This window comes from Carettochelys insculpta, chromosome 3 (assembly GCF_033958435.1).
Source record: "Carettochelys insculpta isolate YL-2023 chromosome 3, ASM3395843v1, whole genome shotgun sequence".
Classification (NCBI taxonomy): domain Eukaryota; kingdom Metazoa; phylum Chordata; order Testudines; family Carettochelyidae; genus Carettochelys; species Carettochelys insculpta.
Window position 1 is genome coordinate 84,487,308 of NC_134139.1, and position 23,819 is coordinate 84,511,126.

At 40.9% G+C, this 23,819-nt stretch overlaps 2 long non-coding RNA genes across 7 annotated transcripts in view; one reads left to right on the forward strand and one right to left on the reverse strand.

Moving 5' to 3' along the window:
• The window catches only part of LOC142011205 (uncharacterized), a 98,371-nt gene extending 81,130 nt beyond the window's left edge, over positions 1–17,241 (reverse strand). The window contains exons 1-2 of the long non-coding RNA XR_012644995.1: positions 17,123–17,241; positions 10,125–10,191 (exon numbers count right to left, since the gene is read on the reverse strand). This is a non-coding gene — a long non-coding RNA (uncharacterized LOC142011205). The remainder of the gene's footprint in view (positions 1–10,124; positions 10,192–17,122) is intronic.
• The window catches only part of LOC142011204 (uncharacterized), a 62,331-nt gene that overhangs the window by 8,636 nt on the left and 29,876 nt on the right, over positions 1–23,819 (forward strand). Inside the window, exons 1-2 of one of the 6 annotated variants that reach the window (XR_012644993.1) lie at positions 16,523–16,597; positions 19,597–19,642. The exons of 3 other annotated variants lie outside the window; for them this stretch is intronic. This is a non-coding gene — a long non-coding RNA (uncharacterized LOC142011204). Of the gene's footprint in view, positions 1–1,173; positions 1,231–16,464; positions 16,598–19,596; positions 19,643–23,819 lie in introns of those variants that run through there. 2 more of the 6 variants (XR_012644990.1, XR_012644992.1) reach the window with 2 other exon arrangements.

Genomic DNA, 23,819 nt, shown 5'->3' on the forward strand with positions numbered 1-23,819 from the left:
GAAACATAACATGGACAAATACATTTTTTCATCATCTGTTGCAGGAGCAGTTTTGAATAATATTTATTTTTATTCTGTGAAAGATGACAATGCAAAAATTATTCTAAGATTATCAGGACATTGATTTATATTTGTATAAATTCATACCAGAACACAGTCAATTCCTTATTTGAAAATTCAAGTGCCACATATCAAATGTAGCCCATAGAACATATATTTGATCACTAGAAGCAACAGTGTCTAGTAGTTTGAGCGTAGACCTCATAAGTCAGCTCTTGGCTCTTTCATTATTATGCACTGTGGCCCTGAGCAATTCACTCAAGATGGCAGTATTGCTACGGTCAACTATTCAAGAATCATATGAGGTCCTCAGAAATCATGAAATTAAAGAAGTGAGATTTGTCAAATAATGCTGTGGCTCTTTTCCTTTGCCTTCAGTTTTTTAAATCTGTAGGATGCACTCGCTTGATATTTTTAAGCTTTACTTTGCAGGCATAAATGCTAGAAAATTCACTTTCATTAAAAAAAGAGAGCTGAACTCCTCATGCAATTTTTTTGGTTCTAGAAACTAGGCTTTTGAGGCAAACTGTAAATATTGCATAACGTGGGGTATGATTGCAAAAGCCGGACTCACTGGAGTAGAGTTTTCTAGAGCACCAAAGGGAGTAAGGTGCTATTGTCTTTTACTTTTTACACAACAAGTGTACTATGAAGAAACCACATGAGCACAGTGAAGTCAGAATAATCATGTTTCCTAACCATATACAATATGTAAAGCCTACTTATTTATAATGTTCAGGTCACCTCTGTAACATGTAAACCAGTAGGGGCTGCTCCAGGGCTTGCAAACCATTTCCAGGATACCTCACAATTCATATATGGCAGATGTGCAGAATTTGCATTGTAACTCAAAGGACTTTGTGCACTTAACTCCCTGGGCACAGATGAAAATCCCAGCTTTTTCACCCCACTATATCTGTATCCCCAGCTGTAAAAAGGGATAAATATCAGTTTACCTCCAAGGCATGTTGTGCAGATTCAATAGCTGATGTTTGTGTGGCTTTGAGGAAAAAATGTTTCTTCCTCCTGCACTGACATGTGTGCCTCTTGGTGCATACCCAGGTCCTCGCACCTCAACAATTTCCCTTCTAACCAAAGACTTTCTTTCTACAGCCCTTCAGCACAGCAGACGGTGCCACACCTGCCTATTGTTGAAGTCTCCCCCTGCTGGTGAGGAATCATTCTCTCACACATCATTGCAGGGCAAAATGTCGTGCCACTGTGGGACACCCTTCCCCAAGCTGGGCTGAGGGTCAGACTTAAATTCAACTAAATGCTGCAGTGACGACCAATTTACAAACTTATTTTGCTTTGCATCAAAGTGAATTAGACAGGATATAGGTCAGGTCTCTATTTCCCTGAGGGACATATGCAAGAAAATTAGTCATTACTCCTAAGGCTCTGCATAAATTCCCATGGCACATTTGGACTATAGCTACATAGCAGCATTATTCCTGAGTAAGATATTCCAGAATAGCTCATTTTGATACAGTGCAGCTACACACAAAAGGCATTTTGAAATAAACTCTATTGTACATAGGTATTAGAGATATTGTGTGTAGATAATAGAGACATTGGATGCACAATGGCTTATTTTGAAATACAACAGCCCTGTGAGGGTTGCATTCTCCTACTCCCTTGCGTAACTCAGATTTCGTGTAAGCTGGGGGAGATGGCTTTTTTCCCCCAGCGGAACTCAGGTTCTGCAGCCAGGGAAGGAGGAGACGCACCTGGAGCGCTTTTAGAAAGGGAAGTCCTGGCATTGGGGGGGAGGAGGGCAGTTGGGGAGGGTTAAGCCTGGGGGTGGGTTAGGGCTGTGGGAGGGGGGCAAGGAGTTAATCCTAGGGAGGGTTAGAGCTGCAGGAGGGGTGGGGGGATGGAGTTCAGCCAGAGCTCTGTGTGGTGGTGGGCGGCACTAACATTTGGAGCTGTGCGTGGGTGGGGGGAAGGGCTGTGAGCCAGAGCTGCGTGGGGAGGGGAACAAGGGAGGGTGCTGTGAGCCACGCATGGGAAGGTGGGGGTTTGAACCAGGGTAGTGGGGGTTGAACTGGGGCTGCACAGGGTTGGGAGGGTTGAACCAGGGCTGGGGGGGTGTGTGTGCATGATTCTGAGTTGTGCTTAACTTGTGTTAATGCATGTTGAGCGTAGCGCAAAATTGGACATTTTGAGCAATTACTGTACCAATTTTGAAATAAGTGCTGTTCCTCATACAATGAAGCTTACCAATTTCAAAATAAAGCATCTGCTATTTTGAAATTATTTTGAAATAGCTGTTGTGTTGCGTAGACGCTCACATGATTATTTCAAAATGGTGGCTGTGTTTCAAAATAAGTTTACTTCATAGACATACCCTTTGGCTGCCAGGAGCTCTTTGGGCTTCAACAACTTCTTGGCTGATGTGAGACTGAAGCCAATTCAGGGATCAGAACATACAAATACTTACACTCCTAATATTCTCTCTTTCTGGGGCTTGGGTCCCTGTATTGAAATATAACCCTGGATCATATCCTAGTGTACCACACTCTTCACTGTGCACATATGTGCATAGTGACTTAAAACATTGTATTATCTGAATTACACATTGAGGATAATTGCTTGCACCACTTAGGAATGTAGCTTCAGCTGATAAATGCATGTGTGCCTTTTGGGGTTCATTTATGGGGCCTCCTAACTTCCTGGCACATGTTGCATATGATTCTCTGGAAAGCTGTCAGGATCTGAGTTAACATTCTGAAGAACCCCACGCTTCAAAACTGTTTCAAGTTAAGCATTTTCATCCTGTAGTTTCAACTCAATATTTGCTTGTTTGCCTCAAACACACAAATTTGGCAATGAGAATGTTATAGACAGTGCTTTGAAAAGTCTGTGAAAGAAAATAAATACAGAACTAACTTGCCTGTTCTTAAATGACAAAGTGGGTTTTGCTTTGATGAAACTACAGAGGTATTTGCACATATGTGAAGCTTTCTACAAACAGACAAAGAAGCATTCAAGAAAAGATCTGTGTTCCCATCAACACATGTACTGAAGATAGTCACTCTGCTATAGCAGCTGATGTCTGGGGGCGGGGGGGGGGGCACAAGCTGCAATTTAATGTAGCCATTAAGGCATTAAGAAATATTTATTCAGCTATGAACAATATCTCAGCCAAAAGCTGCAATAATAGCTTCCATGTCTATTGACAACATTCAGGAGAAAAGTTGTTTGAATGTATAGCTTGTCTGAAAAGGTTTAGCTTCCACAACTGAGTGTGGCATTACATTAGAAGAATTGCTGACAGATCAATTTTGTGTATGGAATTAGCTGCACAGAGCTTTGTAGGAAATTACTAAAAGGAAAATTTGTCTTAAGCAAGAACTGTGGATGTTGTGGATAATTCTGAATGCACTGCACATAGTATGGGCGATTCCGCTACTTTTTGCCATTCCACAACAATTACATGGGTACGCTGAGTTTCTGTTTGCGAAGAACAAGAAGTTGTCATCATGCTCAAGGCAACTAAATAGCTAGCTGGCAGAACCAGTGACAAAAGTCTGTGCTTGTTGTGTTTTTTGTTTTTATTTTTACTCTTTGCGGATTCACGGTGGTGCTCCCAATTTAAGAAATTCCTGTGTGGAGCGTGACATCCAAAAAGAACTGAAGGCAGGATTATGCTTGATGAAACCATCATTCCCAGGTTTGTACTCAGTCTGTTAAATGTGTCTCTAGTTTTGTTTGCCTGAAATGGGAATGAGCAACAGGGGGTGGAATTTGTTCATTCCCACAGGGGCACCTGGTATTGTCCAGACAGAATACTGGGCTAGATGAACCTTTGGTCTTACCCAGTACAGCCATTCGTATTGTAAATACACAGTTATCCTCATCTTCTCATGGAAAAGTTGTATGTAGTGTAGCAGAGAAAATTACAGATCTGGTAATGAGTGCTAAAAGGGCTCCTCTTTTACTTAGACAATAGCTTAATTACAGAAGAAACAGTAAACATTCTTATTAACTTTGGAGCCAAGACTATGAATTGAGTGTAAAGGAAATGATCAGGTAGAGTCCTCTGTCAGTGCTTAAGAAATGTGCCCAAATAAGGGAAAAAACACCTTCCCCCCCCCCCACCAACCTGGGAGCAGTCAGCCTAGCATTGGGATCTGAAAGTGTCCCTGAATTGTAGGGCTTCCAGATGGTAGTAAACAATTGTGGAAAAGTCTTATGCTTACCCATTGTAGCAAACTAACTGAATTGTTTTACGAGACTGAAAAAATGGCTCCCAGAAATGCCACATAGCATGGAGTGCAGCTCAATGAGAGGTGGCATCCTTTGGTCCTTTTCTGTCAGGGTCCTTGACTTGTGATGACTCACTCAGAGGAGCAGGGACTGCACTGTTATGGTGATTGCCAAGCAGTAGCAAGCAGCCTGACAACTGAGAGACAGAATGATCTAGACTTCCTAAACTGTTACAGTGAAGGTGGGGGCAAGGACTAACACAAGTAATGTTCATGGATAGTATCTGCATAACAGTGTAACATCCAATGATGATGTAAGGCTAGAAAAGATGATCTTGTCACTGTGATGCTGAATTGGTACTCGGGACTGTCTGGTTTAATTCCTAGCTTAGCCACAGGTTCCCACTTTAACTTTGGTTCCTTGGCCTGGTTTTCTAATTTATATAAGTTTTTCTACCACACTCATTACTGTAGTGTCCGAAGGGCATTACATGATAGATGGTTGTCATATGTTGTTTCTTTTCTCATTCTTTCCTCAGGGGCAGAAGAAATTTGTCGTCCCAAATTTGGGAATGATGGTCACCCTTTTCAGATGTTACCTAGTTATTTAGGAGGGTCTAAGATGTCTTCAGAGATTGAAATGCCAGTTTCTGGCTGAGACATTCCAGATCTCTTCAAAATGGCATCAGCAAAAATTTAAATATTAACATAGCCTTTATCTTGGTTTAGGACAGGCAGACATTAGACATAACATGTTAACACAGCTCAGGAGAGCTTCTAGATGAGTTGTATCTGTAGATTAAAACTAGCATGATTTTGTTGGTTGAAATTTGAGCTTAAAAAATTCACAATACAATTTCAATTATAAGTGTGACAGTGTGTTTTATACAATACGCACTAGATGAGGGGGTGTGGTCTGCTGGTATTGGATTTCAGAAACCCGGGTTCACTTCCAAGCTCTGTCACTGCCTTGTTGGGTGACCTTGGCCAAATAACTTCCTTGTCCATGCCTCAGTTTCCCCAGGTGTAAAATGAAGGAGGGGTGAATGATTGTGACCTCCTTTGTATGTCACTGTGAGATCTGTGGGTGGAAAGTACTACAGCAAAAGCTTTATCTGGCGTGCCTGGAAAATTAGGGCTGTACGTTAGCAAAACATGCTGGTTACTCAATGTATTCGAATGGGCCCCGGCTGCAGAGGCAGGGTGCACTTCGAAACCTGCAGTTTTGAAGCATGTGCAGCTGCCATTATGCGAATGAGGTGCTGCATATTCATCACAGCACTTCATTAGCATATTCCAAAGTGCCACATAACCATAGCCCTTCTGAACGGAGGGGCTGGTGTGTCCACGGCCTTACTGTAGACATTGATGTCACTTAGTGCTCTTTACTGCCTCAGGGCCATCAAACAAATGCAGCTTCTGCAAACGCTGGAAAATTATGCTAGATAGCTCTCAGAATTTCTCCGGTTAATAGACAGGAGAATTATATTGCTGTCCATGGAAGATGCTGGTTAATCAAGTTTTCTAGATATTAAAGTGCCGGGTAAGAGAGCTTTTACTGTATATAGCAAGTAGGTATTCCAATACAAAGAAGCTAGTTGTCGGTGTCGTGCCCTCAGGCTCACTTGTCAACCAGTGACTGTTTATCATAACGAAGCACTGTAATGCTTTTCAACATGTGTTTTCATTGGTGTATTATTACCATGCTGGAGAAATTTGGAAACTGAACTTCTGTGGAAAAAATGCATGAACGGGGGTGTCAGGCAGGAAGATGATTTGAGCTCTCACGTTTTTGTAGCTGAATTAACTAGATTTTAATATACCCTGCTTATCTTTTTAGAATTCACCTCCAGCTCCTCATTACAGTACCTCAAACACAGCATGACTAACAATCACAGCAGCCTGCTCTTTTGAACTCCTGCATTCCTAGCCATGTGTGTTAGCCAGGTAATTACTCTCTCTTCTGCTACTCCCTGGCAGTAGACAAAAGTGCAGCATTCCAGCAAAGCAAGCATAGTTTGCACCAAGCTTTTCAGTCTTTGGCACATTTTAAAGCGTCTATGACCAGATTATGTGTCTTGCTAAATTGCCCATTTCTCTGTGCAGTTGTGTAGCCATGCCTCTATCTCCCTCTGTGTGGGCTAAGACTTGCTAAAGATGCAGGCTTTTAATAAGCCAGGACTTCCACTCTTCTCACACATGGACCCTTGGCATGGAAACTGGTTGGCTTATGTGTCAACCCATGGCTTGCAAATCAAGTTGTCATACGGTTGGGCTCAACCATTTCTGCAGCTAACACCAGAGGTGGCGGCAGCAGCAGCTTTCCATGCTGAAGCTACAAGAAAATAACAATTAACTTGATAGTTTTCTACCCTACCCTTTAGATTTACATGCATGCTATTAATTGATTTTGGAGCCCTTACACTAGTTTAAAAGAAGAGAAATGAACACCTTTCATTGGTGTTCTAGAGTTTGAGGAGAAGTTTAGTCATTGTACTTTGGGGTGCACTTTCCCAGTTGTGCTTTCTATATTTTTTATTCTGTGATCTTCAAACTTTTTTGACAGACTTAGTTATTGCCCTGGGGTGGCCAACTCTACCACGGACCTGTCTCCCTATTCAGTGCTTCCTGGCTCTACTGTTCTAACAGTGCATATTTTGAGAGTCTGTTAGGTTTTTTCATGTCTCTGTTGCTGCAATGGGTGTAAAGGGCTTCTACTAACTTATAAAAACTTATTTTCTTGAAGAGTTCAGCTATTCCTTTTTAGGCAAGTAAATGTTGACAGATTTGACCGAGCATAAAAAGGCATGTGACACCAATATGGCATTGCTGTCACCAGAAGGAAAGACTATTTTTCCCGTGGAAGATATGGCACATGAGAAATATTGCAGGCTCCTCCTTTATGTCTGTCTTTGCTTAGCATCCATGTTCTGTCTGAGGCCACTAATGCTTAGTGGCATCAGCTGAGACTTTTTTTTCCCTGTTACTTTTTTCCATGCTGTTTTAATGGTGGTGGAAGAATGCCAGACCAACAGCCCTGACATCATCCACCTAGCCACAGAGCAAGTGCAGGACAGTCAGACTGCAAGTACAAGCAGAGATGGCCTTAGACACTTAGGCTGTGTCTACACTAGAGAGTTTTGGTGACAAAACTAGCATTTCGTCAACAAAACCTTGGGAGCATCCACATTCCCAAGGTGTCCTGCTGACAGTAAATCAACAGAACACAGCAGTGGGTGGGGGGGGTGCTTCTGTTGACAGAAAAGGCCTCCTGGACACTGGGCAAACCTGTCTGCTGTGCTTCCAAGTAGCCATTTTGCCGATAGAGCGGCTGGGCAGTCTGTCTGTTCTCCCGACAGGATGGATAGCTCTCTTGATCCACTTTGCAGTCTCGTTGCAATTTGTTGACAGAAGTTTTTTGTCAAAAGATATCGTCAGACAACAACTTCTGTTGACAGATTGCTCAAGTGTAGATCTAACTTAGAGGGACTGTGTAAGACGTTCCTAGGAGAGACCCAGTACGCTTGTGCATGCATTCTTTTCCAGCTACAGTCACCATCCTCTCCCTGACCCAAATCTATTTGTCACCTCTTTGTCCTCCAGGTGTCTTCTGCATATTAGCGATTACTTGACAATCCACAGCATGGGGCCTGGGCAGATTAGAAATCCCTACAGGCCAGGCTAGATCAGGACTTGCTCTGGGATTTGGTACCGTTACATACAGATGGGAACACTTCCTGATACAAGGCAGTTATAATCATCTAGCCGACAGCAGCATTTAGTGATAGACATGGGACTGCCTGGAGTTGTCTTCTGCTGGGTCATGAGCCCATGAGGCTTTCAACCTCCTTAGGTCAACTCTGTCTCTCCCGTTGCTGTTTCCACATGCCTAATCCCTCTAGGGGAGCCCTCAGGTTTTATTTTATGATGTCATTTATCAATGACTTCTGACCACTAGAAATACGGGCTGGATTTGAACCAATAACTAACAGCTGAAGATTTGGCTGTCCTATTACCAGTCCCCTGTTCTATTTCTTTCTCTCTCCCCAGCACCCACAAGCATTACCTCATACAATTCATATAAACCCAGCCAATAGTCATAATGCTATTCCAAGATCTTTAGGTAAAGAATGGCTCACTGTTAAAACTTACTTAAAATGAATGAATCCAAACAGAATATGCAAAGTAAGCCATGTTTTCCACTGACATACTGGATTTCTACTATTAGCAGTAACTGGACTTGTTTAAAATTTAAAATTAAAAGTTCTATTGGGGTTTGTTTATAAACAAGGCCTTAAATTTAGCTTGAGCTCCGAGGATCAAGCTTTTTCTTTCCTTTCTTCTTACGCTTCTGAATGAAAGTGTCTATAATCCTGCACAGTCTTTGCCACCTTACCAAGATTTGCTCAACTGTAACTAACTAAAATTTAGTAAACAGAGCTGTTCATGCAGAGGTTGGAATAGAACCCAACTTCCTGTTAGTAGTATTGACTTCCCCTGCAGGGCTAACAAGTAAAATCTGAATTTTCTCTCTAAAAGCAAATAAATATGCTTTTGTATCCAAGTAGAAAAGATTTGTTGGGTCAGAATGTCCCTAATTTTGGGTTTGAGTTGATCAACTTAATCTACATTTTGTCTTTAAGAAGTTTGAAATGTGTGCTGAAAAGCTGCCCCTATAGAGCAGTGTTTTGTGGGAGCAAAGGTGGCTACCTCTGCTGCTAATCATTTCAAATGACCAGTATCAGTGGGAGCCACTCTGCTTGCTGTTCTTTTTCACTGCTGCCTCAGCCATAATGGAGAGCAAAAGGTTAACGTGAAGCAGCCGCGATTGGTCACTGGCTCCTCTCCTCACTGTAACCTCCCTCTGTAGGTAGGACAAGGAGATGTAAAGAGGGAATGGGTAGTATGGCTATGCAGATGGTGGTAGGTGATCCCCTCAGAATCTTATCTTACCCCACAACCACTACCCTCAGGGAGAAAAGAGGCCACCAGCTCCAGCTATGTTTCTGTTCTAACAACAACAACAAAACAAACAGGTCTGGTAGAAGCTCTTTGTATTAGTACAGTGTCTTCAGTGATCATTGCAGCATCTATTTGTAAGGCCTCCTACTGATTGTGTAGAAAATAATCCAGCAGTGGCTAATGTGAATGGCTGAATAATTAGGAATATTGATATCAAAGCCATCTCTTTTTTTTTTTAAAAATTAGAGACTATGTATAGGTCATGAAAACAAAGAGAACTCTTGAACAAAACTGACTTCCACCATGTTTGAGGAATTGCGTGCCAATTTACAGTACAAATGCATATTGAAACTAACACACCCAGATGCAGCTACTGAATTCAAGCTTTTGCCCACTCCTATTTTTTTTTTCTAGCTGTATTTAATTCCTTTGGGTGGGATGCCTCTTTCAATTACCCCATCCATAGTTTTTCCTCTTTGTTCCTCTTCTTATTTTAAATCTCCTTCATTTAAAAAAAATCCACATATGCTTCGTACATGCCAAGTCATTTTTCGCCAACAGTTTCACGTAAACAGTTGCTTACTAAAATCATCTGCTTAACCAACAACCAAGCAACAGAGCCCACACCAAAATGGCCACTCAGTTACTAACTCATGCTTCCCGAACAGCAACAAACTGGTAGATTGTGAACTCATATTACCAATGTCCTCCCAGAAGGAAGCCTTTGATTGTGCATCTTCTTTATAGCAGTGAGCCACAAAGAAGACACCAACATAATCATGAGCTTCTTATCTGGCATTATCATTGTATATGCAAACTTGTTATTTACACACACTATCACTATGTTGGATTGCTATGTTAACAATACACAACACTGCATCGGACACCTACCTATACTGCATTGCACGATAGACTAGTAGTCTTCTAAACAGCCTCTTGCTTATGTATTTACTCTTCCCTAGAAAGAAAAGAATCATTCATTCTAAAGAGCAATGTCCTGCTAAAGGTAGAAGCATTTTAAAAAAATCCTTATATTGAAAATCCCCGCACATGCTTTGCCCCAGAAATAAAACATACATATTTCAGGTTCACTGCTCTTTCACTCTCACAAGTATTGCTGGAAGTTGGTTACAGCCTCTTTCAGCTCACTCTTACCCTGGCTCCTATAAAGGAGGATCAAAAGAAAAAATACAATGGTTGATGCTTTTTGCATGGACAGGTAAGCAATGGTTGTGGAGCTGTTGCCTAGTTTTTGCTTTGTTTTATGCTGCAGTTCTGTCCCTTGTGAAGCAGAGTCCAGCCAGGCAGTCTGTTGGTGCTGTTATTTTATATTTGGTATTTTTAATCTGTAAATTCTGTAAATGTACTATACTGTCCAACAACCTTTGGTTCCCCCTCCCCGCCCCCCGCAAAGGAATGTGTGGAGAACTTCTTTTCTCTCTGGTTCCTGAAGAGTTAATTGTTACCAGAACACTGAGTAAAAGCAAAACACTGTCACAAATCTTCCTAGATATTTATAGAGTTGAAGATGTTCCATTCTCTTCCCAGTTTAAAACAATGAGAGAAATATAGATCTGTTGGAGGATAAGTAATACTGGGAAACATGGTTTTTCTCATCTTCTTAGTATATATGCTATTGATTTTTTTTTTTTTTTTTTTTTTTTGCTGGACATAGAAGATGTTTTATTTGAGAAAAGTTTAGTTCTTATGAAAGTGCAGAAAGTTTAAATGAATGAACAAAAAGTTCAGCCTGAAAAGCTTCTAGTGACGGTTATGGAAGATGAAAATGAATTGCTTGTTACCAAGAAAAAAAAAACCTCAATATTGAAAATGTTTTGTGATTTCTGGTTAACTTTTCCATTGAAAAATATTCACACATAAATTGCCTAATCTTTTATGAAAGGTGCATTTTGAGAGACGTATTGCTTTAATAACTGGCCTTACTGTTAAAAGACTTGAAATAGGCTTCAGTAGCTAATGGGCCCAGGAGGCCTATGTACTTAGAGTACACTTGATTGTGACCAAGGCTTAATGAGATATGAGTTTATATGTAGAGCACGCAGGGACTGAAAGTGATATATCCTATTTAATACCTCACAAATAGGGGCAAAACTGATCTTTTAACACTTTCCCTTTCATTTATGGGAACCATGTCCCAGTTCTGCATTAAAAAAAAAAAGGCTTTGACCATTTTACTGGACAAAAACTCAGAACAGTGTCAAAATTAATGATTAACTAGGAGCAAATAGTTTGAGTCTGACATTAACTCTTCTCCTTCTGTTTGCTGCTTCAGATTTTAAGGCCAGCAGGGACCATAGTGATAATCTAGTCTGACCTCTTGCTCAACATGGGTCATAGAATTCCTTCAGTTATTGTTACATAATGATGAACCAGGTCTTACGTGCAAAATTCTGCTTTTCCATACTCCTGCAAGCTGCTGGGTGCTCCCCCCTCAAACCCAGACCTACTTTTTCAGTACTGATGTTCTCCTTCTATATTCTGGTCGACTTAGCACAGATGGTTGATATGGGACCCGAAAATGTGATGTTATCACCATCATTCTGATTTTTACAAAACATGTTCTGATAATAGATTGTGGGTGAGGTTACCAGTGGTCACTCTCAACATAATTAGTTGTGCTTACAGGCACTGAAGGGGAAAGGTTACAAAAGCTGATGTTTATGGATAAAAGGATAACGTTAGGGGTCATGGAAGTTGCTGCAGGAGGAGGGGGAAGAAAATAATTGTCTTAACATAATCATTAGGATGAAGAGATTTTAGCCAAGTTTTTACCACAGTGAAGATAATCCAAATTTTGGCTGAAAAATCAGAGCACTTACATGAACAGCTTTTCTTAATAATCTGAGTTTTTTTTGTTGGCTATCCAACGTTTTTAAAGTCTAGAATAATCTTCATACTTTAACTAACCTAAAAGGGAGTGGATGTATGGCTGTGTTTCTGGCCAGACAACTTTACCTCATGTGCGCATGTGAGAGGACAGTTGGAACTGTATTCTTCTCAACAGCCTATGTGAATCAAAATGAGTTTTCATTGTCACACTAAAAGTATTTTCTGGGCTGTCTTCCCTTGAGTGTACTAATTAAAGCTTGATTAAAAGAATATGGAAAAAAGTTACGAACATTGGTGGGTTGTTTTTTTTTTTTGGTCTGAAATTTGGATTTTTTTAAAATAAATTGTGATTAGATCTGGGGCAGGTCTACATGAGAACTTACTCAATTGTAGATACACAATTGCCGTAGCTAGAATCAAGTTGGCTGTATATATGTAATCTGGCCATCTTCACTGAAGGAGGTTGACAGGAGAAACTCTCCCTCAATCTCCCTTAAGCCTCGTGAGGGTGAGGAGTACAGTGGTTGACTGTTTGATTTGTGTGTCCTCACTAGGCACATGAAATTGAACCCCAGAAGGTTACCTTGGAGATCGACCCAGTCAGTCAGTGTATATGTACCTCTAGTGTTAAACCCTGAGAAGTGCTGAGCACCTCCATCTTTCCTTAAAGTCAGTGGGAATTCTGGTGGTCGGTGATCTGGGGTGATAATCTCATAGGAATTGTGACACTCAGCTCATATCAGAGTCAGGGCTTACTTAATTGTTTTATGTGGTCAGCCAGCATGGCTGACAGCCATCATGGGCTGGAGGGCAAGGCTGGAGGGGGGCCTGGCTTCCCACCCCTGGAAGGGGTAGGCCCAAGGGCATAAGGGGCAAGGCATGGGGCAGTCAGCCCAAGGGCCACTCCATGCTCCCTCACAGCTATGCACAGAAAGGTAGGAAAGCCCAGCCATGGTGTTTCAAATGGCCCCAGAGCTCTGGACACCTTTGAAATATTGGGTAGTGGGCAATTGTCCCCTTTGCGCCCCCCCCCTCCGCAACTGTTGGTAGGTCTATGGTCAGCGTCAGTTACTAGCCAGAGACAGTCTTCTGATCTGCCTCAGTAGCCCACAAGTTGGGTGGTGTTCATTACTGATTAGCAAATAACATGATTAAGGGAAGCCTAATTTAAAATATTAGGTCCTGCACTGCTCTGTATGGACAGATTTTTCTTTCCCCTACCTCTCCAGTTGAGTTGAGTGCACGCCTATGTTGGTGGAACTTTATGTCCACAGAGATCCCTAATGAAGTCCATACATGGGGTCCCTCTGTGCAGAACAATTGACAATACTGGAGCCTTCTATTTTAAACCATTGTTTCTTCACCTGAGCCATTAATACCAGAAGGTTTTATGTCTGATATAGTGTGAGTGTGTGTGTGTAAAATCCTTTAACTATTTATGCCATCTTTCTGTCTGTCTTCTTCGACAATGACATTCCATTTAAGTCAATTCTACCTTTGTTTCATAGTCAGTTTTACTTACAGGCTCTCTGTGCCCCAGTGTTTTTATAACATATACAGTACTACAGAGATTTCTTTTTTTAAATGTAGTCCATCCATTGGAAATATTTTTAAAATGGAAATATTTCTTTTGGCCTTGGGTTTGGTAAAAAAGCTTGCTACTAAAACCTAAATTTGAGGCCAAATTTCAATTGATGATGCTATCCCTTCAAATGATGCAGATGTTACAAGATATAGATGAAATTCCATCCCTGTCTCATAAAATCATAGAATCCTAGGATTGGATGAGACACTGGGAGGTCCTCACATTCAACACCTTTCTCAAAGCAGGACCAATCTCAGACTAAATCATCCCAGCCAGGGTTTTGTCAAACTTGGATTTAAAAACCGCTAAGGATGGAGATTACACCATCTCTCTAGGTAAGCATGAGTTTTTCCTAATCGCCAACCTAAACTTCTCCCACTGTAACTTTGAGACCATTGCTCCTCATTCTGTCATCTGTCAACACTCTCTCCATCCTTTGTAATCCCCCCTTCATGTAGCTGAAGGCTGTTATCAAATGTCCCCTCAGTCATCTCTTCTGTAGACTAAATAAGCCCAAGTCCCTCAACCTCTCCTCATAAGTCTTGTGATCTTTCACATCTGCAGTTCTTTGATCTGAATACTTCATATGAACATTTTTTCCCAACGACCTCAGTTTAAATCTGGTGGGAGGAAAAGTTTGGAGAGGGAAGAAGGAACAGCATAGGTGTACTGAAGGGGAGGAGGGTTAGACATATAGGAAGCTAGAATTAGTGAGATGAATTAAAGTTCTTTGTAGGTAATAGGGTATCTAGTGTCTTTAACAGAGTTTTTCCAACTAATTGTAAATCTCATTTCAGCAGGAGACAGAGAGCACTTTTTTTTTTGTTTTGTTTTTACTGACAGGATCCTTAGAATTCCACAAGTAAACATCTTACTTAAATAGTCTGTTGCCTAAAAGTAATTGCTACTATTCTTTGTAGTCTATTATCCTTTAATGACTAAGGCCCAATCCTGCAATCTGCCTTCTCAGGAGTAGATTTCATCCGGAGAGCTCATGTGAATCAGGGTTACAAGAGTGAGCATAGATACTGTTTGACAGGTGCCATGGAGTAATATGTAAATAAACTACAATATGTGTCTGTCTGGGCTGCTGTTTTCGTCCATTAGATTCTGCTTCACAGTCCTGCCTGCTGCAGGCTGAATTTTTTAAATCTGGTCTCACATAGTATATGAGCCCAGATTTGCACTGTTCTAAATATACTAGTGAGCTTGATGAATAATCTGTATTTACCAGATTGCTTATCTTGACTTTCAATTATATTTAAAAATGCCCTCATGTAATTTCTCCTCCCTGTACAACCCTCCAGCACTTAGGCTGTGGAATCTGTGTTCAGCAATTAATGCATAGGGTGTATTATTTAAATAGGGTGTGTGGGGATGTCTGTTTCAGGATTATTTCATACCTACTTGAACCGTGCTTTTCCCCTTTGCCAAGGCTGTGTGTGCTCAATGCCTGATGTGCATTCTGCAGATGCTAGAGGTAATTTTGCAATGCAAAGGCACAGCAAGGTGCAGAGAAGAATAATTTTGTCCGGTTTACATCCCTGTGTTGCTCGTCCATTTCCTTCTCCAGGATTTTCATGCAGACTCAGAATAACGTTCACATCTGAGGACCCCAAAGTGAAGAAGAGTCTAATAGCACTTGGTTTCATCTCAGGTTACAAAGCGAGAGCGCATATTGGCTGGGCTGGAAATTTTTTGAAAAGGGAAAAGAATGGATTGTTCTTGGCTCCTAGGGTTGTTTCACCAGATGAATTTCTTAGGCTTGCACTAAAACTCATAAATAAGCATAAAATGCTATGGGAAGAGGGGAGAGCAAACTTACACAAAACCACACCTTCATTATTCTACAATTTCTGCAACCCATTTTACCACAAAAGTTCTTTCTTCCTCTCTTCTTCCCTTTACTCCTCTATATTACAGTCATGTGTGGCTTTGCATTTTCTGTAATGACAGATGCACATAGAACATCAGAAGTCGAGGCTGCCTTGAAAGGCTTGATATTAATTGCATAGAACATGGTTACTCAGAGCACGGAGCAGCATGACTGACAACTTTTGGCTCAGAAACGATTTGAGCAATTTTCTCATTGCAGGGGTGATTATGGCATGGAACGTTATGTGGCTCATTTAGGAAGCTTATATTTTGGATATTTTTATTACTGTTTAAACAGTTTGTTTAAAGTCATGGTAAAAGAAAAAAAACTATTCTAAGTTTTGGATTTCAACTAGATTATCAAATGCTAATACTACTTGTTCCCCCCGCACCCTGAGTAACCCCTCCCCCATCTGCCCACCTATAAATTCTGCATTCCAGTGCTCCCAGATGCATAGGATGGTACCTCATAGGCTGCCTTCCCTTTTTTGGCTTGTAGTGTCAGAATGAAGAGTTTTTTCTTAATTTAATGGCCAGCCTAAGGGTAAAATCTATTACTAACCTAATCCAAAGGATGGCTCACTGCCTGGTGTTTAATTCCTAATGTGTGAGCAAGACCTTGAATCTTTGCTTTCTTTTTGGCTGAGACAAGAGGAACACAAAGTGGCAAAAATTAAAATTAATGCCAGCAAAGTCTCTGAGGAGAAATAACTGGAATGAAAAAGGCTCAGTTTAGGTACAAATGATGGGTTTTGGAGATTGAAGGCCTGGTACTTTGTCCTCATTGAGGTCTGCTCAGCTCAGGAATGGGGCAAAGGCAAAGATCACCTTTGCACTCCCTATCATCCAGAACGAGTTCAGAAATCAGCACATAATAAATCAGCTTCAGGGCTGCTCTGTGTGTCCTCCAGGGGCTAGTCTGTTAGCCAAGAATGGGAAGGGCAAAACAGTGCTCTTTCCCCAGTTATACCATGTACAGCAAGAACTGCCAGAGAAAATGATATGAAGCCTCTTCCTTGCTGTATGTCACCGAGGAATATCCTATATACAGAAGGTGAGGTGCTTTTTGGAAGATTTTCATAAATGTCTCTTCTAGAGACCATAGTGAATACAAATAATTATTTTCCCCTTCCAGGAAGGCTGGATACATTTGTCTTTAGTTAGTACAGTATATTTCACATGCAACTTAGTGAAATGCATCTAGTTTCCTCTCTACTGGTGATGGGTCAAATATTTGATGGCTTTAGAGCAAGGGTGGGCAATAATATTTGATGGGTGGGCCACTCCAACATTTTGGTAAGTGGTCAAGGGACGCACTTATCTATAGAAGAGGTGTGGGGTCTGGGATGGAGGTTGGGTGCAGAAGGGAGCTTGGGATAGGGCACTGGGGTGCAGGAAAGGCTGTGGGGTTTGTGTGGAGGCGGTTGTTGTGACCTGAGGCAGAGTATTGGGGTGCAGAGTCAGGGAGGGAGTATGGGTATAGAAGAGGATTCTGGCCTAAGGCATAGGAGTTGGGGCAGGCTTTGGCAGGGGGTTGGGGTGCAGTGCCAGAAGCAGGCTCTGGCCAGAAGGCACTTACCTCGGCAGCTTCTGGCCAGCAGCCCTCTCAAGAAGGCTTCCCTGCCTGCCAGAAGCCAACTCACTGGCTGTTCCATTTAGCTCTGTGTGCTGTGGAAGAAAGGCTTTGCAAGATGCCCCCACCCCCAGCAATATCTCTCAGCTCCAATTAGCTGGTTTCTAGCCAGTAGGGGATGAGACATTTTGCTGGGTGTTTGGACAGCAAAGAGTATCCCTCCAAAGCAGGGGCAGGCTGTGGGCCAGACTAAAAGGCTTGGCAGGCCTTTTAAGGATGCTTTTGAGGATGCGAATCTTATGGAAAAGTTTGTCCTCCTGAAGTACGCACTCTGGCATTTTGGTCTGAGCTTGCAAACGCAATGTGGTGCTCTAGAAGTAAAGGAACCCCCATTGGCTGCTAGTGAGGATTGTGTGTTCCAGTCACTAAAGCCAGTTTTCATGTCCCATTCAGCTGCCCTTTTAAGTCACTCTGATTTCTTCCTTGAATTTTCATAAATAGTTGGAACAAATGGAACTATGGTGGTTGAGAGGGGAAACTGTGTTTGGAGTACATAAATAGCGTTCATTGGTATGTAAACCACTCTTTCTTATCAGAAGGGAGAGGGTTGAAAACTCAGCACCCAGATGAGTAATTATTTTTGGCAACATAATGACTCAACTGAAGAGCAGTTCCAGTGTTTAAGGTTGTACTAGTATCATTTGTTTGCCTTTCAAATGTTCTGTATTGAGTGTTGGTAGTAGTGTTTGGAAGTTACAGAGGCTGGGTCTATGCTTGCATTCCTCTTTTGAAAGTATGCAAATGAGGGAAATCAAAAAGCAAATGATGTGCAGATTTGCCTATTTGACACCTCATTTGGATATTATTTTGAAGTAGTTTCTTTTGAAAGAAGAAAACAGTGTAGACACTGCTCTTTCGAAAGTAAACCCCATCTTCGAAAGAATCCTTCTTTCGTTTTTTATGGGAAGAAGGATTGTTTCGAAGATGAGGTTTACTTTCGAAAGAGCAGTGTCTACACTGTGTTCTTCTTTCGAAAGAAGCTATTTTGAAATAAGAGGCAAATTTGCATTTTCAATTTCCCTCATTTGCATACCTCTTTCAAAAGAGGAATGCAAGTGTAGACACAGCCAGAGAGGGGAATCTAATTTGAAAAACTGTAATAGGGCTGCATCTTTAGCTACTTGAGGTTGAGGGGGAAAAATCATACTGGTTTACTCCTTCCTCTTACTGCTTCCTTCTTTCTGCCTCTGCCCCGGAGGAATCACTAGGCCCCTCTTTCATCCATAAACTTGTGTGTTCAAGAGAGCAGTTAAACCAGATGCTCTTTTGTAGCAGAATTACAGTATTGCATGGATGGGTGAGAGCTCTTGGAACATGCAAAAATGGTCCCCAAAGACTCTGATGCCTCCCTTGGCGAGAGAGACCCTTCTGGTGTAGGGAATAAATCTGATGGGAAGTTTAAGGGGTACATCCCTTCTACCTGCGTCAGGGAGCAAAAGGAGCCATGAGCTCGTAGCCGTGCCATTAGCTGGAAGGGAACTGCCTCTGAGTCTGCATGTGCATCCACGATGGATTGTTGTCCTCTTACTTTTACTGGACTTGCGCTTGTGACTGTGTGAAAAGTTTAGTCAGGTGTGAAAGGGAAAGTGTTGTGGCAAGTAGGAAAAATGGACAGGAGAGCACCAGATGTGGATTTCGTAAATGTTAGGGTTTGTCCCTGTGTAAAGGATATTGTACAGTTGTGTTGCCCCAGCAGGTGCTTCAGAAGAAGGTGAGGCTCAGAGGTCCCCAGAAGAGGTCTGTCTTCTATTTGTTCCTTCCCTCAGATATACTCAGGAATCAGTGAGAGAGAATAAATTATACAGCCTTAAATGAGTTATTTAAATAATTTAATTATTATTTTTGTGACACCTGATATAATGAACACTAATTTAATTATCAAATATATTTTTGCATTCCGGGAAACTTTCAATGTAATCCCATTGTTTTTCCTTTGAGACTACATTTGTGTTGTCTAACTAAAAATAGAATGTGAATAACATATCTTTTAAGGTTCCATGAATGCTATCAAAAGACACTCGTAACACAGCACTAAACAAACACTGAGTAGTTTCCTTAATTATAAAGTATTCTTTGCTTAGAACAGTGATTTCAAGGCAGAAATGACTATCACGTGCGGAGACTGAAAATTATACCTGTCAGTGTTAAAGCTTTTTGTTCCTCCTGTTTGCCATGGACTTCAATGTTCTCATGTCTGCCCCTCCTGAGGAATGAATGACTTGGAAAGTGTAGTAATCAGTCCTTCAAATATTTTGATAGATCAATGAAAATACAGTCAGTTTCTAATATGTGCCATAATCAAAATGTCAGTTTACTTTCTTACAGTCAGATTTTATATGAAATATTAGGTGTGTGAATGTACAAATAAAGCCTTTGGAGACAAATTCAACAGTTTGTTTATATTTTATTTATTTTTACAGCTATGTGTCAGTTATTGAGGATGTCTAGTTTTCTCCTTGGATTATGGTGAGACTTTTCCATATTTCTTTATGTAATGAGTAAAATGTATGCCAACAGATGCTCCGTGGAGGGCCTAAATAAACCCTGTCTAAAAGTTGGCAAGAAAGAAATGACTTTTGTTCTGCTGCTTGCAGAGAACGCAAGGGTTTGCTGGGCTGCTGCATGGGTCAGTTGCATAGAAGGTATTCGTTATCTCCCAGTATACAGGTTGAGTCTCTCTAATCCGGAAGTCTCTTGTCTGGCAACATCTGTAATCCGGCATGATTTTAGTTATCTTGACAACTGTTTGCCAGGGGTGTGGCCAAGTTTCCTGCAGTCCCATAAAGTTCGTTTACAGTCACCTGTCCTGGCTTTCAGTGTTCTGTGCTTTTATTTAGCTCTAATTTATCCCAAATGTCTTCTGAGAGGCCAGTAAGTGGTGGAAGTGTTGATAATGTGCCAGACAATACTGACCCACAGTTTAGCAAATTCTTTCCTTCCACACTAGTCAGGTCCCGAAGATGACAGATTAATGAGGTTCAATCAGTACTAGAAAGGGATGTTCGAAGGGCATTAGAGGTTCAGTCTGGCAGCAAGAGTCAAGAAGAGTCAGGAGGCCTGTGCCATGAGAAGAACCAGGAGGCCAGGTGCTGTTTTTTTAAATTTTCTCTGGAATTTTGCTGGAGTGAACCATATACGAGATCTTTGTAGTTGACTTTGGCCAATGGGAAACCTTGTTATGTTTGTGACAGACAGATAGTCATGTTAGTCTGTATTCTGTCAAAATGCAAAAGCAGTTGTGTAGTACTTTAAAGACTAACAAAATAATTTATTGGGTGATGAGCTGGATCTGAGGAAGTGGGTCCGTTCCATTAAAGCTCATCATCTAATTAATTATGTTGTTAGTCTATAAAGTGCTGTGTGACTGACTGACTTTTTTTTGCTTTGTAATGCTTGTGTTTATCCAAACAGGAGTGCTACCCTTTCACATTCACTTATCTTTGTTGCTCCCCCCACCCCCAGCATATTTAAATTCTGTTTGGATCATCAAAATTATTTCCAATTCCGTTTGGTTCGTTGCATACTTTGATAGTGAGGGTGTAAGGAAGAAACATAAGCAGAGTATTCCATTACTGTCTACCATGAAATTTCTTGCGTACGTCTCTGAAGCGATCTCCAGCTATTAGAGATTAGGATGAGGGATTTAAGGGGGCAGGTAACAGGATTTCTTGCATCTTCTTCTGAAGTCTCTGTTACTCTGTCAAACCAGGATTCTGAGCTATTTGGACTACTCTTCTGGCCCACTGAGGCAATGCCGATGTTTTTATTCTGTTATGGTTGTACTTGCTAGAGAGTGTTGCCTTGGCCTCTATTATCTGCTTTTTCTTCCATATAAGATGAAATCCAAAATGCTTGATTCATGCACGTAATGCATATCCACACAAATACTCATTTGGTTTTTTTTATCATGTTTTGTTCCATGCTGTACCAATCTAACAAAAATTGCTCACCAAACACATCTTTTCATTGCTCCAGAGGTATCTGAAAATATTCCCTTTGTTATATCTGATTTGCTCTCAAGTTTAATTTTCCTATAACCATTTTGTCTAGTTCACACCAATTGAAGTTAGGCAGCCGCAGTATTTTCAGAGTTTTATTTGCTTTAAAAATCTTGAAATGTATTGTACTGATTACCTTTTTGCTTGTATAAATTAGGCAAACATCCAGAGACAGTCTTTGTCAGTGCTCGCTCTAACTTGGTCCGTTCATGGGTGGAATAAAATTCATTCTATGCACCAAGGCATGTGGAGATCTACACCACCAGTAGAAACACATGCTGCTGGCTATGGCCAGGTGCAGGCCCTCTGGTAATCAGTTCGGCAGCACCTGAATCTCTTCTAGGTAGCTGGCTAAGCTCTCAGCTATCGGGAAACGCTGGTCTACAGTATGCCATAGATGCCATTTATGGCTAAACCTTTGCATACATCACTCGGGCATAACTGCCTTTCAAGTATATAAAAGTTAAGGCTGAGTAATGGCTGCAGACTTGGCCCTTATCTAGAAAGCTGGGAAATTTTAAATTAGCATTGTCTCATTAATTGGACCCTAATTCTGTAATGAAGTCCATGAGTCAATCCCTGTGCCTGCATGAAGTGCTACTGATTTTGTTTGAATATATTGATGCATGTTAACATGTTTTGATCTTTCCAGGAAACAAAGTTGTAATCTGCATAGGATCACTGTCATCATGTAATTAATGATGGTGTAGATTTCCATGTTAAAATGGTTTAGTTGTGTGCAAAACAAAAAAGCTGCATTTTACGTTTTAGGCTGTGCACTGCATTTATGCCAGTGTAATCTGAGGAGATATATACACCCTTCCCCCTTTGATCCTCAGTAATATATATATATATAAACTGAGGATCAAAGGGGGAAAGTGATCTGTGTGCACAATTGTTCAAAGCATGTTATTGGCCTTAAAGTTCTGAAGCAGCCCAACTCAGCATGTTATCCAGACCCATGGTTGTCTATTTCCTGACATTTTTTGCCATTGCTGTTACGCTAATTGAATTATTATCTTCTGTGAGGGTGAGGTTTTTTTCGATTGATTTGGAATAACTGTGCCACTGGGCTGTCTCCTATACATTAACATTCGGCTACAAGGTCTCAAACATCTGGGTGTTTAGATCGTTTTCTTTTTCCTCTCCAGACGCTCTTCGTAAATATTTAATAGATGAAATAATTAAGGAATGATATGATTCACCAGCTGTGGCACCATCCTACAGCAGCACACTTTTCTCTGATTACCTGACTTTTTTTCTCCCCCCAGGCATTCTGACCTTTGTCCATTGTGTAATTGCCTACAGGGTAAGACTGTGTAGATGCATCTCATAATCAGACAAAACAAGCAACATTTAAAGTTGTTAAACAATCCAATGGCATTTTATCTCAATTATCAAGGCACGGGGCTAGATAACGGAATAAGATTCCTGAAGCTAATGTCTATAAATAAATAGGGTGACCTGAAAGATTTTGGTTGTAAGTGTTTCAAGAATTCTCATAGTTATCTGAGATTTAGTCCTTTAAACAGTGCTGCATTAAAACTTCCCTACATGGCTAATGAAGCCTTTTACACATTTTACAGTGTTCAAGATTATTTGTTGCACACAGCTCATTTTCTTGAGGGAAGTTAGGTCAGCTAATCTTTTTTGTTTATAGGTCAACTGCATGTTTCTGTAAAACTAAAAATCACATGTTTGTGTTTTTAATGCAATATTTAGTTTAATAGATTTACAACCAGAAGGGACAAGTTTGAGCTCCTGCATAACAGATGACATTAACTTTTCACTCTGTTGCCCATGCACTGTACCCCTCCCTGCCTCCCAAAATGGGTTACGCACAAACTGTCAATTAGTCCTTTTAACAATTTCAGCCTTTTCTCAGTAATGGGTAAACTTTGCAAGAGGATATAAATGAAGTTGTCACTGGATTTCCTATGTCGAGCCAGTAGGTATCTTTGATTGAGTTGCAAGCTTTGGGGTAAAATGCCTGGACTTCCTTCTCTTACAACATACTGGAACTTCTTGAACTTGGCATATTGATGAAATTAGTTAACTGTGACAGCAGGGATAAGAAAACAACATATTTTCCAGGGAGAGAGAGAGAGGCACTTGTGTGAACTATAGTCCAAACTTTCAAACACAAAACAATTTCTAATAAAGACAACAGAAAAAAGGAAACAGGGCAGCAAGAGACAAAAAGTCTAACTTCAAATTATTATTATAAAATACCAAGAATGATTACCTTTAGACTGATGCTCTCAGAAAGTGAAATTCACCCTTGTGCAGAAGTCTTGCAGAACAAAAAAGCACTTAAATTCCACTTAAACTCTGTCTTGAAGGCTTAAGCAGGGCCTGGATCTGGAGCTGGCAGGTCTGGATTTCACCCCAAATAGCTATGTTGCTTCTGGCCTAAAGAATAGCCTTCTTTGCCCCTACTTATTTGTGCTATCCTCTTCCATTCCAATGGGCATTTTATCTTTAGCACAGAGCAACAGAAATTTCATGCATTGCAGTTCATGCATGTCCAAGTTATTTCTGCTGCTCAGGAGCAAATTTTTACCTTCAATTCTTGTAGATTTCTGAGGTAAAAGTTTCTTCCTTATCTGGTATGGGATGTATAAATGGTGACCGCATGAGTTGCT